Genomic DNA, 11,607 nt, shown 5'->3' with positions numbered 1-11,607 from the left:
GACAAAAAATTATTTTGAATTTGCAACCTGATGGAGGTCAGTATAGATGACTAATAGAACAAGTCCCACACATTGCTAGAAGGCCAAATATTTTTTCAGTGCTAGATGCAGAAAAAAATTATATTCAGTTTGCAACCTTATGGAGGTCAGTATAGATGGACTAATAGAACAAGTCCCACACACAGCTAGAAGCCCAAATATTTTTTCAGAGGTAGATGCAGAAAAAAATTATATTCAGTTTGCAACCTGATGGAGGTCTGTATAGATGGATTAATAGAACAAGTCCCACACACAGCTAGAAGCCCAATATTTTTTCAGAGGTAGATGCAGAAAAAAATATATTCAGTTTGCAACCTGATGGAGGTCTGTATAGATGGATTAATAGAACAAGTCCCACACACAGCTAGAAGCCCAATATTTTTTCAGAGGTAGATGCAGAAAAAAATATATTCAGTTTGCAACCTGATGGAGGTCTGTATAGATGGATTAATAGAACAAGTCCCACACACAGCTAGAAGCCCAATATTTTTTCAGAGGTAGATGCAGAAAAAAATATATTCAGTTTGCAACCTGATGGAGGTCAGTATAGATGGACTAATAGAACAAGTCCCACACACTGCTAGAAGGCCAAACATTTTTTCAGAGCTAGATGCAGAAAAATATTATATTCAATTTGCAACCTGATGGAGGTCAGTATAGATGGACTAATAGAACAAGTCCCACACACAGCTAGAAGGCCAAATATTTTTTCAGAGGTAGATGCAGAAAAAAATTATATTCAGTTTGCAACCTTATGGAGGTCAGTATAGATGGACTAATAGAACAAGTCCCACTCACAGCTAGAAGCCCAAATATTTTTTCAGAGATAGATGCAGAAAAAAATTATATTCAGTTTGCAACCTGATGGAGGTCTGTATAGATGGATTAATAGAACAAGTCTCACACACAGCTAGAAGCCCAATATTTTTTTCAGAGGTAGATGCAGAAAAAAATATATTCAGTTTGCAACCTGATGGAGGTCTGTATAGATGGATTAATAGAACAAGTCCCACACACAGCTAGAAGCCCAATATTTTTTCAGAGGTAGATGCAGAAAAAAATATATTCAGTTTGCAACCTGATGGAGGTCTGTATAGATGTATTAATAGAACAAGTCCCACACACAGCTAGAAGCCCAATATTTTTTCAGAGGTAGATGCAGAAAAAAATATATTCAGTTTGCAACCTGATGGAGGTCAGTATAGATGGACTAATAGAACAAGTCCCACACACTGCTAGAAGGCCAAACATTTTTTCAGAGCTAGATGCAGAAAAATATTATATTCAATTTGCAACCTGATGGAGGTCAGTATAGATGGACTAATAGAACAAGTCCCACACACAGCTAGAAGGCCAAATATTTTTTCAGAGGTAGATGCAGAAAAAAATTATATTCAGTTTGCAACCTTATGGAGGTCAGTATAGATGGACTAATAGAACAAGTCCCACACACAGCTAGAAGCCCAAATATTTTTTCAGAGGTAGATGCAGAAAAACATTATATTCAGTTTGCAACCTGATGGAGGTCAGTATAGATGGACTAATAGAACAAGTCCCACACACTGCTAGAAGGCCAAACATTTTTTCAGAGCTAGATGCAGAAAAATATTATATTCAATTTGCAACCTGATGGAGGTCAGTATAGATGGACTAATAGAACAAGTCCCACACACAGCTAGAAGCCCAATATTTTTTAAGAGGTAGATGCAGAAAAAAATATATTCAGTTTGCAACCTGATGGAGGTCAGTATAGATGGACTAATACAACAAGTCCCACACACAGCTAGAAGCCCAATATTTTTTCAGAGGTAGATGCAGAAAAAAATATATTCAGTTTGCAACCTGATGGAGGTCTGTATAGATGGATTAATAGAACAAGTCCCACACACAGCTAGAAGCCCAATATTTTTTCAGAGGTAGATGCAGAAAAAAATATATTCAGTTTGCAACCTGATGGAGGTCTGTATAGATGGATTAATAGAACAAGTCCCACACACAGCTAGAAGCCCAATATTTTTTCAGAGCTAGATGCAGAAAAAAATTATATTCAATTTGCAACCTGATGGAGGTCAGTATAGATGGACTAATAGAATGATGCTATGCCCAAAAGATTTTACTTCACTAGGTGCAGTAAAAAAATTGGTATTCTATACACAGGTGGTATATCTTGCAACACAGATAGGCTACTCCACTGACTAACACACTCTGCAATAGGCCAAAAAGGATTAGCTTTGCTAGATTCAGCCAAATGCTGTGAAAAAAACTTGCACAGCACTGGCACAGACCTGCCTGTCAAAAACTGATAGGAACTGATGTAACCTAGTCCTGAAAAGGACTCCAATTACAATTAGTCTTTACTCCCACAATCTATCTATTTAAGAGCACAGACCTGCCTGATAAAAGTCGTAGGAAATGCTGTAACCTAGTCCTTAAAAGGACTGCAATCACAACTATTCCCTACTCCCAAGCTATCTGTAGATTTGTGCGAAAATTGGCTTGAAATTAACAAGGTATATTAACAAGGTATAGCGCACACAGCAACAGCGGTGCCGTCTAACACGCAGCTGCAGCAGTGAGAAAATGGTGGCGACGGGGAAAATGGCTTGGTCTTATAGGGCAAGGACATGTGACATACACTGCCAATGACACATGCCCTTGCTTGTGTGAAAAAAAGCACTTCGCTCCGTGTGTGCGCTGCTGATAGGCTGACAGATTGCACCTCCCCACTGCAAATGCGGGAAAGAGAAAAAAAAATGGAGATCTTCATTGTTCCTGCAGAGATCCATCCCCTGCCCCTCCCCCCACCCCGCTGTACACTCAAACTGCGTATTAACATTAATTTTCATCATTACTGAGAAAAAATCCAGTTATGATTTTGGTGCACGAACAGTTATCGAACATAACCTCGAACAGCCGAATTTTTCTCAAATTGTTCGTGTTCGCCGAACGGCTCGAACACCGCCCAAAACAGCTCGAATTTGAGATTGGCGAACAGTTCGAGTAGAACAACGCTCATCTCTAGTGTAGGGTCTCAAAAGCCTGCAAAATCACACAAGCAGTCCTTCTCAGGACTAATATCCATCCCAGATATCAGGCAGGCAGGCTGTATAGGAGACGCATTGGTTATACCAACAAACACTGCATTACAGTCCTGTGTGCTGCTTTTCAGATTGCTAGACTTAGCCCCAGGTCTCAGGGGCCAGGAAAAATCCTTTTTTTTTAATCTAAATCATCTTTTTTTCTTTTTTCCTCAGTCAGACTGTACAAATACCCGTCTTATTAACCTTTTGGTATTCCCCCCCCCCAAAAAAAAAATTGAGTGTGTCTGTGAGTGTTCAGACACAAATATATCTGTTTAAATGAGTCTGGTGTAGGCCAGATAACTAGAACTGTGGTTTTGCAGTTCCACGGTTCAAATCTCTGTATTATCCACTTTTTTGCATAAAAAAAAACATTTTGATTGTCTCGCTGACTCTTCAGACACAAATAAATCTGTTTAAAAGAGTCTGGTGTAGGCCAGATAACTGGAACTGGGGTTTTGCAGTTCCACAGTTCAAATCTTTGTATTATCCACTTTTTTGCCTTTTTTTTCCATAAAAAAAAACATTTTGAGTGTTTCGATGACTGTTCAGACACAAATATATCTGTTTAAAAGAGTCTCGTGTAGGCCAGATAACTAGAACTGTGGTTTTCCTCTTCCACGGTTCAAATCTGGGTGTAATCCACATTTTTGCATAAAAAAAAAAAAAAACATTTTGAGTGTCTCGCTGACTGTTCAGACACAAATACATCTGTTTAAAAGAGTCTGATGTAGGCCAGATAACTAGAACTGTGGTTTTGCAGTTCCACAGTTCAAATCTCTGTATTATCCACTTTTTTGCATAAAAAAAAAATTTTGAGTGTCTCGCTGACTGTTCAGACACAAATAAATCTGTTTAAAACAGTCTGGTCTAGGCCAGATATCTGGAACTGTGGTTTTGCAGTTCCACGGTTCAAATCTCTGTATTATCCACTTTTTTGCACAAATATATCTGTTTAAAAGAGTCTGGTGTGGGGGCGTGGCCTGGGCTCTGGCATGGCTAGTCATGCATGATCTTTGCTCCTGCTCCCGGGCCACGAAAAGTATACAAAAACACAGTTTTCCTTCCATTCCAGCACCTGTAACCTCCAGTGTCCCCTCTCTACCACCTCGCGGAGACACCAGGTCAAACTTACCCCGGTGAAAGCCAGGAGGACCGAGGAAAACGCCACAGAGACTCTGGAGCGGCGTGGCTGGAGCTGTGGTGGGGGTAGCCTGGCCCGGTCTGCAACGCCTGCGCCTCTCCGGATAAATCGCCGACATGGCGGTGAGCTGCGTAGCCTCAGGAGACCCTGGGAGACTGCCACGGCCGATCCACAGGCAGTTGAAGAAAGCTAGCACGGAGGACGGCTGAGGGGCCCGAGCTGCCGGGTGAGCCAGGGACAAGGGGGCGGTGACGCTTACCTCTCAGAAGTGGAGCGGGAGCTACCGGCGGGTGACGGAAACTTTGTGCCCACGTCAGTCAGGTGGAGAGCACCAGGTGGGATCCGGTGTTGGGTACCTCTGCCCCCCGTGGAATGCAATCAGCCGGCGCCATCTTTCCCTGAATAGCTCCGCCCATGAAGCCTTAGGAGCGGGAAGAGCGCCATTGCACTGCTGCCACTGCTCCTGTTACCGCTCGCCTCAGCTATCCAGCTCGGTTAACCCCCAAGCGCCTGGAGAGAAGTTGCTAGTAGCTGGACTGTGCACTCATCAACCCCTAACTGCCCGGTGGGGAAGCAGTCCCCAGTGTCTGCAGCATTTATAGGACACAAATATATCCCTGGGGTAGTAATAAACTGCTGGAGGGGAAGAGCTGTGACCTTATTATTGTGCCCCGTTCATATACAGGCACCAACACTAGCTCAATTTCTCTTATGCACAGCTTCTTTTGCCTGAGTGCTGGTATCCATCAATTTGTGAAGTGAGAGCTCCACCTACTGGAAGAATTGGGTTACTCCATCTCTACACTTTTTTGGGTTTATAATCTCCACAACTATGCTTAAAGCCGTATAAATATGCAAATACAATGACTTTTGTGATGTAACCAAGTGTTGTTTATAATCGCCCGTAATCAGCCGCCTCATGATGGTTCGCACAGATCATAAAATATGAGCAAAAAGCCTCCAACGGCAAACCTCTATAACTCAGTCTAATACACCTAAGGGAGATATGGAAAAATTCCTAAATAAAAAATTGGGAATGTCACAGTCACCAGATAAACAAAAGGTCCGTAATGAGATGACTTCTGTGGTTAATGATCACTCTGAAGAAGGCCTGGGTGATTCAGACTGCGGATCCACTTCGGAAGACTCGGCTCCTCTCTCCAGGTCCTATATGAAATCTTTGCTGGAATCTATGGTACAACCCTTGATCAAGGAGCTGTCTGACCTCAGAGCTGATGTAAGACATATAGGACATAGGGTTGAAACACTTGAGAACACACAGATGGACTTAATAGACGCCTCTAACACCCTTGGAGATCATATTCTTGTCCATCAGCAACACATCAATTCCATCTATCTGGCGCTGGAGGACCAGGAGAACAGGAGCTGGAGAAAGAATGTACGTCTTCGCGGCATTCCCGAGTCGTTCGCACCAGAATCCCTTAAAAAGGTGTCCAAAGAAATATTCGCAGCTATATTAGGCACTGAAAGGGCAGACGCTGTTATCATCGAGAGAGTTCATAGAGCTCTTAGACAAAAGCCCAAACTTAATGAACGCCCAAGGGATATAATTTGCGGTCTCCTCAGCTATGTCGATATGGCCGCCATTTTGTCTGGAGCAAGGGAAAAATCTCCACTGACGTGTGGAGACGTCAATTACCAAATTTTCCAGGATATCTCCCCAACTACGTTGGCCAAGAGAAAAATTCTCAAACCATTGACAGATGCAGTACTAGGCCAAGGCCTGCGATTCAGGTGGTTATTCCCCTTTGAGGTGGGTATTACTAAGGAGGATCATCACATCACCATCCGCACCCCGGAAGACCTGGAGACTGCCTGGGAACTCTTACAAATGGATCCCATATCCATTCCTTCATGGATGCCACTCAACATCGGTTTGCCCATCCCACGGCTTGATAAGCCCAAAGATTGGTCAATTAAAAAGAAGTCGGCATCACCAAAGGCCAAAAAGCAAGCAAATAGGCAACAACACACATGAATGTGACTATCACCTTTCTTTTAAGGGGACTCTGTCTGATGAGTCAGGTTTATGTAATGGATGTAGATAGAGACTGTTAATCTCAAGGAATCTTGCATCCAATACCTGTTTACATGTCGATCCTATAGACTCTGGGACCGACCGCCTATGCTGTCCTTCTCCCCCTTGGGGGCTTGGGGGTTACGGTGGGGATCCTTGTACTTTTATCTATACCCTAACTCCCCCCCCCCCTTTTAACTTCATAACCCCGCTCTTCCTATCTATCCTATTTCCCCACCTTCCCTCATCCAGCTGATCTTCCACTTCCCCCCCCCCCTTTTCCCCTGACCTCGTTTACCAGAAAGCATGGGAGTCCTTGGACATTGGTCCCCTCCAGTTATAGATACAGACCATGAAAGTGCAGGGCTGCGCTTATCACTTACAGTTCTTTTCTGGCTTTTAGCTGACAGTTTAATGTGTAAATGTCTCTTTCTTGTTACATGTTATTAACTACTTGAATTATATTTGAACACCACTTGATTGCCATGAATCTCATCTTCAACAATTGGGTCCATACAATCCCCCCCTGCGGAAGATGAGATTATCTTTGTTTTTATACATAGTTTTGTTATGAATTTGTTTATTCCCACTACAGGATTATTTTGCAGGAAGAGGTTACCGATGACGCATATGAATATGGCTAGTGATGCTGAGGAAGGTTCGCTCAACATGAAGGGACTGAATAGCCCCGTCAAACGTAGCCAGATCTTATCCCTTTTGAATAAGGCTTACTCCCAGGTAATTTTTTTTCAGGAAACTCATTTCAAGAGAGGCAGATCCCCCAATATGTCCTTTTCTAGGTACCCAATGTGGTTTCATAGCTGCCCGGGGTCGGCTTCCAAGGGGGTCAGTATAGCTTTTAAGAGGGGACTCCCCTTTACCCTAAAAGATAGTATCACAGACTCAGAGGGCAGATACGTTTTTGTGAAAGGTCTTCTGTTCAATACCCCAATTGAATTCGCAAACGTCTATGCTCCAAACCAGGGACAGGTTGAGTGGTTGTCAGACACTTTGGATGCGCTCTCACTGTTCATGGAAGGACTATTAATTTTGGGGGGTGACCTTAATTTGACGTTACAACCGGACCTGGACTCTTCCTCAGGGAAGTCTGCAATTTCTCATAAAGACAGGAGAAAACTGATTAATAAACTACAAACCATTCACTTAATAGATCCCTGGAGATTGGCCCATCCCAATGAAAAGGATTACACGTTCTATTCTTCCCCTCATGACACGTACCACAGAATCGATTATTTAATAGTCCAATCTTCGGCCATTAAACTGATCACTTCTACTTCGATCTGATCTATAACATTATCGGATCATGCCCCGATCTTCCTGTCGATTAAAATAGATTCCCTATCGCGGCTCCCTCCCTCATGGCGTTTAAACGAAACACTCTTAGGTAACGCTGACAATGTTTCCCAGATCACCCTTTCATTGCAAAGGTTTTTCAGGGAAAATAAGGTAGACGGGAAACTTACCCCCATGATATGGGAAGCCCATAAAGCCATCTTAAGAGAGGAACTGATTTCCCTGGGATCACATATAAAAAAGAAAAGAGATAAAGAAATTTACTCTCTTTTGCATCAAATCAATGTCATGGAGCGTTTACACAAACAAAAGAAAGCGGACAGCATCCGAACAGACTTGAGGGATCTGAGAGAAAAACTAAAAGACTTGCTTAACGTACGGTCAGCCAAAATGTATGCACGTTGCAAACAAAAAATATATGTACACGGCAACAGAGGTAGCAAACTTACTTCCAGAATGTTAAAGGTACAGAGGGACAAATGCTTCATTAGGCAGATTCGATCAGAGGGGGGACAGGTAGTCTCGGAGTCTGAGGGGATAGCAGAGGCCTTCTGCACATATTATCACTCCCTATACAATCTAAATCCCCATGACTGCATGTCCGACCCTCCTACAGCACTCCACCGCATACATGACTTCCTATCTACTGTTACGCTTCCTGAGATCTCCGCTTCAGGACATTCTGTTTTGCTTGCCCCAATTTCCTCTCGAGAGGTAAAAGAGGCACTTGCCTCTACTCCTGGTGGAAAGACCCCAGGTCCGGACGGCTTCCCCATCATATATTACAAGACGTTTGCGGAGGTATTCGTTCCACATCTGGTTGAGTTATTTAACCTTTTCCTCTCAGGTTCGGTACCCCCACCACAAGCACTAGAGGCACATATTACTGTGCTTCCTAAGGAGGGGAGAGAAGGCACCCTGTGCAGCAATTACCGCCCTATTTCCTTGCTGAATGCGGACCTCAAACTATGGGCCAAAATTTTAGCTAATAGAATACAACCTAGTCCATCCTGATCAGGCTGGTTTCGTTCATGGAAGAGAGGGAAGGGACAATACTATTAAAGTCCTACAGGCGATTTCTTATGCTAGGCACAATCGTCAGCCGCTTATATTACTTTCCACAGATGCTGAAAAGGCATTCGATCGCATCAGTTGGCGCTATATGGCGTGTGTTCTGCATAGGTTCGCCTTCCCCACTCCTTTCATAGACGCAATCATGTCTCTGTATACCTTTCCTACGGCCCGGGTCAGGGTGAATGGAACTCTGTCAGTGCTCTTTAATATCACTAATGGTAAAAGGCCGGGTTGCCCTCTCTCCCTTTCTTTATTCGTCCTAGTGATGGAATCATTTATCCAAGCAATCAGGCAACAGCCTGAGATTGAGGGGTTGAAGATTAACCATTTAGAGTCGAGGGCGGCTGCCTTTGCGGATGATCTCTTGCTTCTTTTATCCAATCCCAAAATAGCAGTCCCAAAGATTTTGGAACTCTTCTCCTTGTTTGGAGAACTTTCCAATTTCAAGATTAATCTGGACAAATCGGAGGCCCTGAATATATCGATGCCTAGAGATGACGTACAAATTCTAAAGAGTCTTGCCCCCTTTAAATGGCAACATCACAAACTTAAATATCTGGGAATATATATAACGGATGACGCTTGATTGATAGATTCGGGCCTCTCGGGCCAGCCAGCTTCGAGCGGGGCAACAGAAGATCCCATGTAGCGATTTGAGCAGCCATGGTCACCGGAAGGTGACGGTGGGAAAGTACAATTACTGTAGCTAATGGTGGATAATGATGAGACACAATGGACAGAAAGTCAGGAGGAGGACCAGGGTGCGGAAATGGAAGGTGAAGCAGTGGACGATGAAGTCACTGACCCAACCTGGCAAGGGGACAGGCAGAGCAAGGACAGTAGCACACAGAAAAAGGGAGGCATAGCACCACAACAGGCAGGAAAAAGCAGTGTGGTGGCCACAGACATAAGGCGGGCAACTGTTCCCCAGAACACCAACAAGACGGAAGTTGTCAGTACAACGGTTAGGTCTTCCTGAGCCTGGTTCTTTTTTAAAGACTGTTCAGATAACCCTAAAAATGCCATTTGCAACATCTGCCAGGCCAGCATAAGCAAGAGCACCAAAACTACTTGCCTGACCACCACCAGCATGCTCAGGCACATGACAGCAAAGCACCTGACTAGCTGGGCCGAACACCAAAGTCCAGAAACTGTGTCTGCGGGTGACACCACTGCCTCTTCCGCTGTTGTGCACGCACGCCAATCCCTGTCCATGGCGCATGCGAAGATGCCTCCTGCCCTGCACCTGTCATTAAAGACTTTCAACCAACATCGTCCTTGTCCATTCGCGGCATTCAGTTGTCTCTACCACAGTCCTTGGGATGCAAGCGCAAGTATGCAGCCAACCACCCAGCCACCCATAGGCTGCAATAGTAAACTGACACATTTCTGGACTGCTTGCTTGCACTTGAAATGTTGCCTTTTAAGCTCGTGGAGGTGGAAGGTTTCCACAACCTCATGGCGGCAGCCGGTTGTCCATACTCGGTCCCCAGCTGGCACTACTTTTCCCGGTATCGTCTCCGCCTTCCACAAGCGTGGGTCCCAGAACATTACCCGTTCCCTCCCCAGTGCACTTAAGTGGGAAGGACCGCCTAACCACAAACACATGGACAAGTGAATGGGGCCAGGGACGGTACATCTCACTGATACATCACTGCGTTAATATTGTGCTCGGTCTCCTAGATAACAATCAAATTATTCATGATGGTTGGATCATCCATCTCCTTAGCTTTGTGTTACTTGGAATGCAAGTGCAAATATGCAGCCAACCACCCACCCACATGCCCAATACTAAACTGCCACATTTCTGGACTGCTTGCTTGCACTTGAAATGTTGCCTTTTAGGTTCATGGAGGCGGAAGGTTTCCACAACCTCAAGGCAGCAGCCAGGTGTCCATACTCGGTCTCCAGCCGCCACTATTTCTCTCAGTATCGTCTCTGCCTTCCACAAGCGTGGGTCCCAGAACATTACCCATACCCTCCCCAGTGCACTTAAGTGGGAAGGACCAGATAACCATAAACATGTTAATGTTGCCAGGGACGTTCATCTCACTGACACATTCCACTGGGTTAATATTGTAGAAGCTGGGACCCTGGGACAGAACATTTCGCCGAGGATTGCGGGCCCTGGGTCAATCAGGGTTTCCCCTACATTCTACAGCTCCTGCACCACCTCCTCCTCTTCAGTCTCCATCTCCATCACTTGATTCATTTTTTCAGGAGATATTCCAGATTATTTACTCAAACTTCGTGTGTGCCAATAACAATAAGCAGGATGGTATGCTTAGGCGACAAACCGCACACCATTGCAGAGTTGTTGAAAGCTGTATCAGAGAACCTGGTGGTGGCTCTGAGGCTAGGCAAGCTTGCACACGTACCATGCCTGGCCCATGTGATCAACTTAGTGGTTCTGCGGTTTCTCAAAACCTACCCGGATCTGCCAGAGCCGCTTGTGAAAGTACGCCGCATGTGTGAACATTTCAGAAAGTAAGCTACATATTCGCCGCCCTGACAGGGCTTCAGCAGCTTTTGCAGCTTCCAGCTCACCGACTGGTGTGCGATGTGACTACGCAATGGAAATCAATGTTGCAGATGTTTGGAATGATTTTGAGCAGTAGAGAGCAGTTGTTGAGTACCATCTTCAACTCATCCGTCGGCATTCAGGTCAGTCTCCACACATAAGAGCTGATGAGTGGGCATGGATGTCTGACATCTGTGCTGTTATGGTAAATATTTATGCTTTGTTTTATTATTTAGACAATTCACATATCTTTGATAATTTCGTATTTTAATATTAGCTTTATAAGTGTTATTCATAAAAGCGATAACACACGGTGTTGTCTCTGATACAGAGATGTATTAAAGCCTTCCTTTGTTCTGAAAGTGGAGTAAAACTAGATATAACTAGCCTCCTAAGG

Source organism: Phyllobates terribilis, unplaced genomic scaffold (genome assembly GCF_046119375.1).
Source record: "Phyllobates terribilis strain yellow unplaced genomic scaffold, ASM4611937v1 Scaffold_9__5_contigs__length_417890890, whole genome shotgun sequence".
Lineage (NCBI taxonomy): Eukaryota > Metazoa > Chordata > Amphibia > Anura > Dendrobatidae > Phyllobates > Phyllobates terribilis.
The sequence above is the reverse complement of the archived record's forward strand: the minus strand, read 5'-3'. Positions refer to the sequence as shown.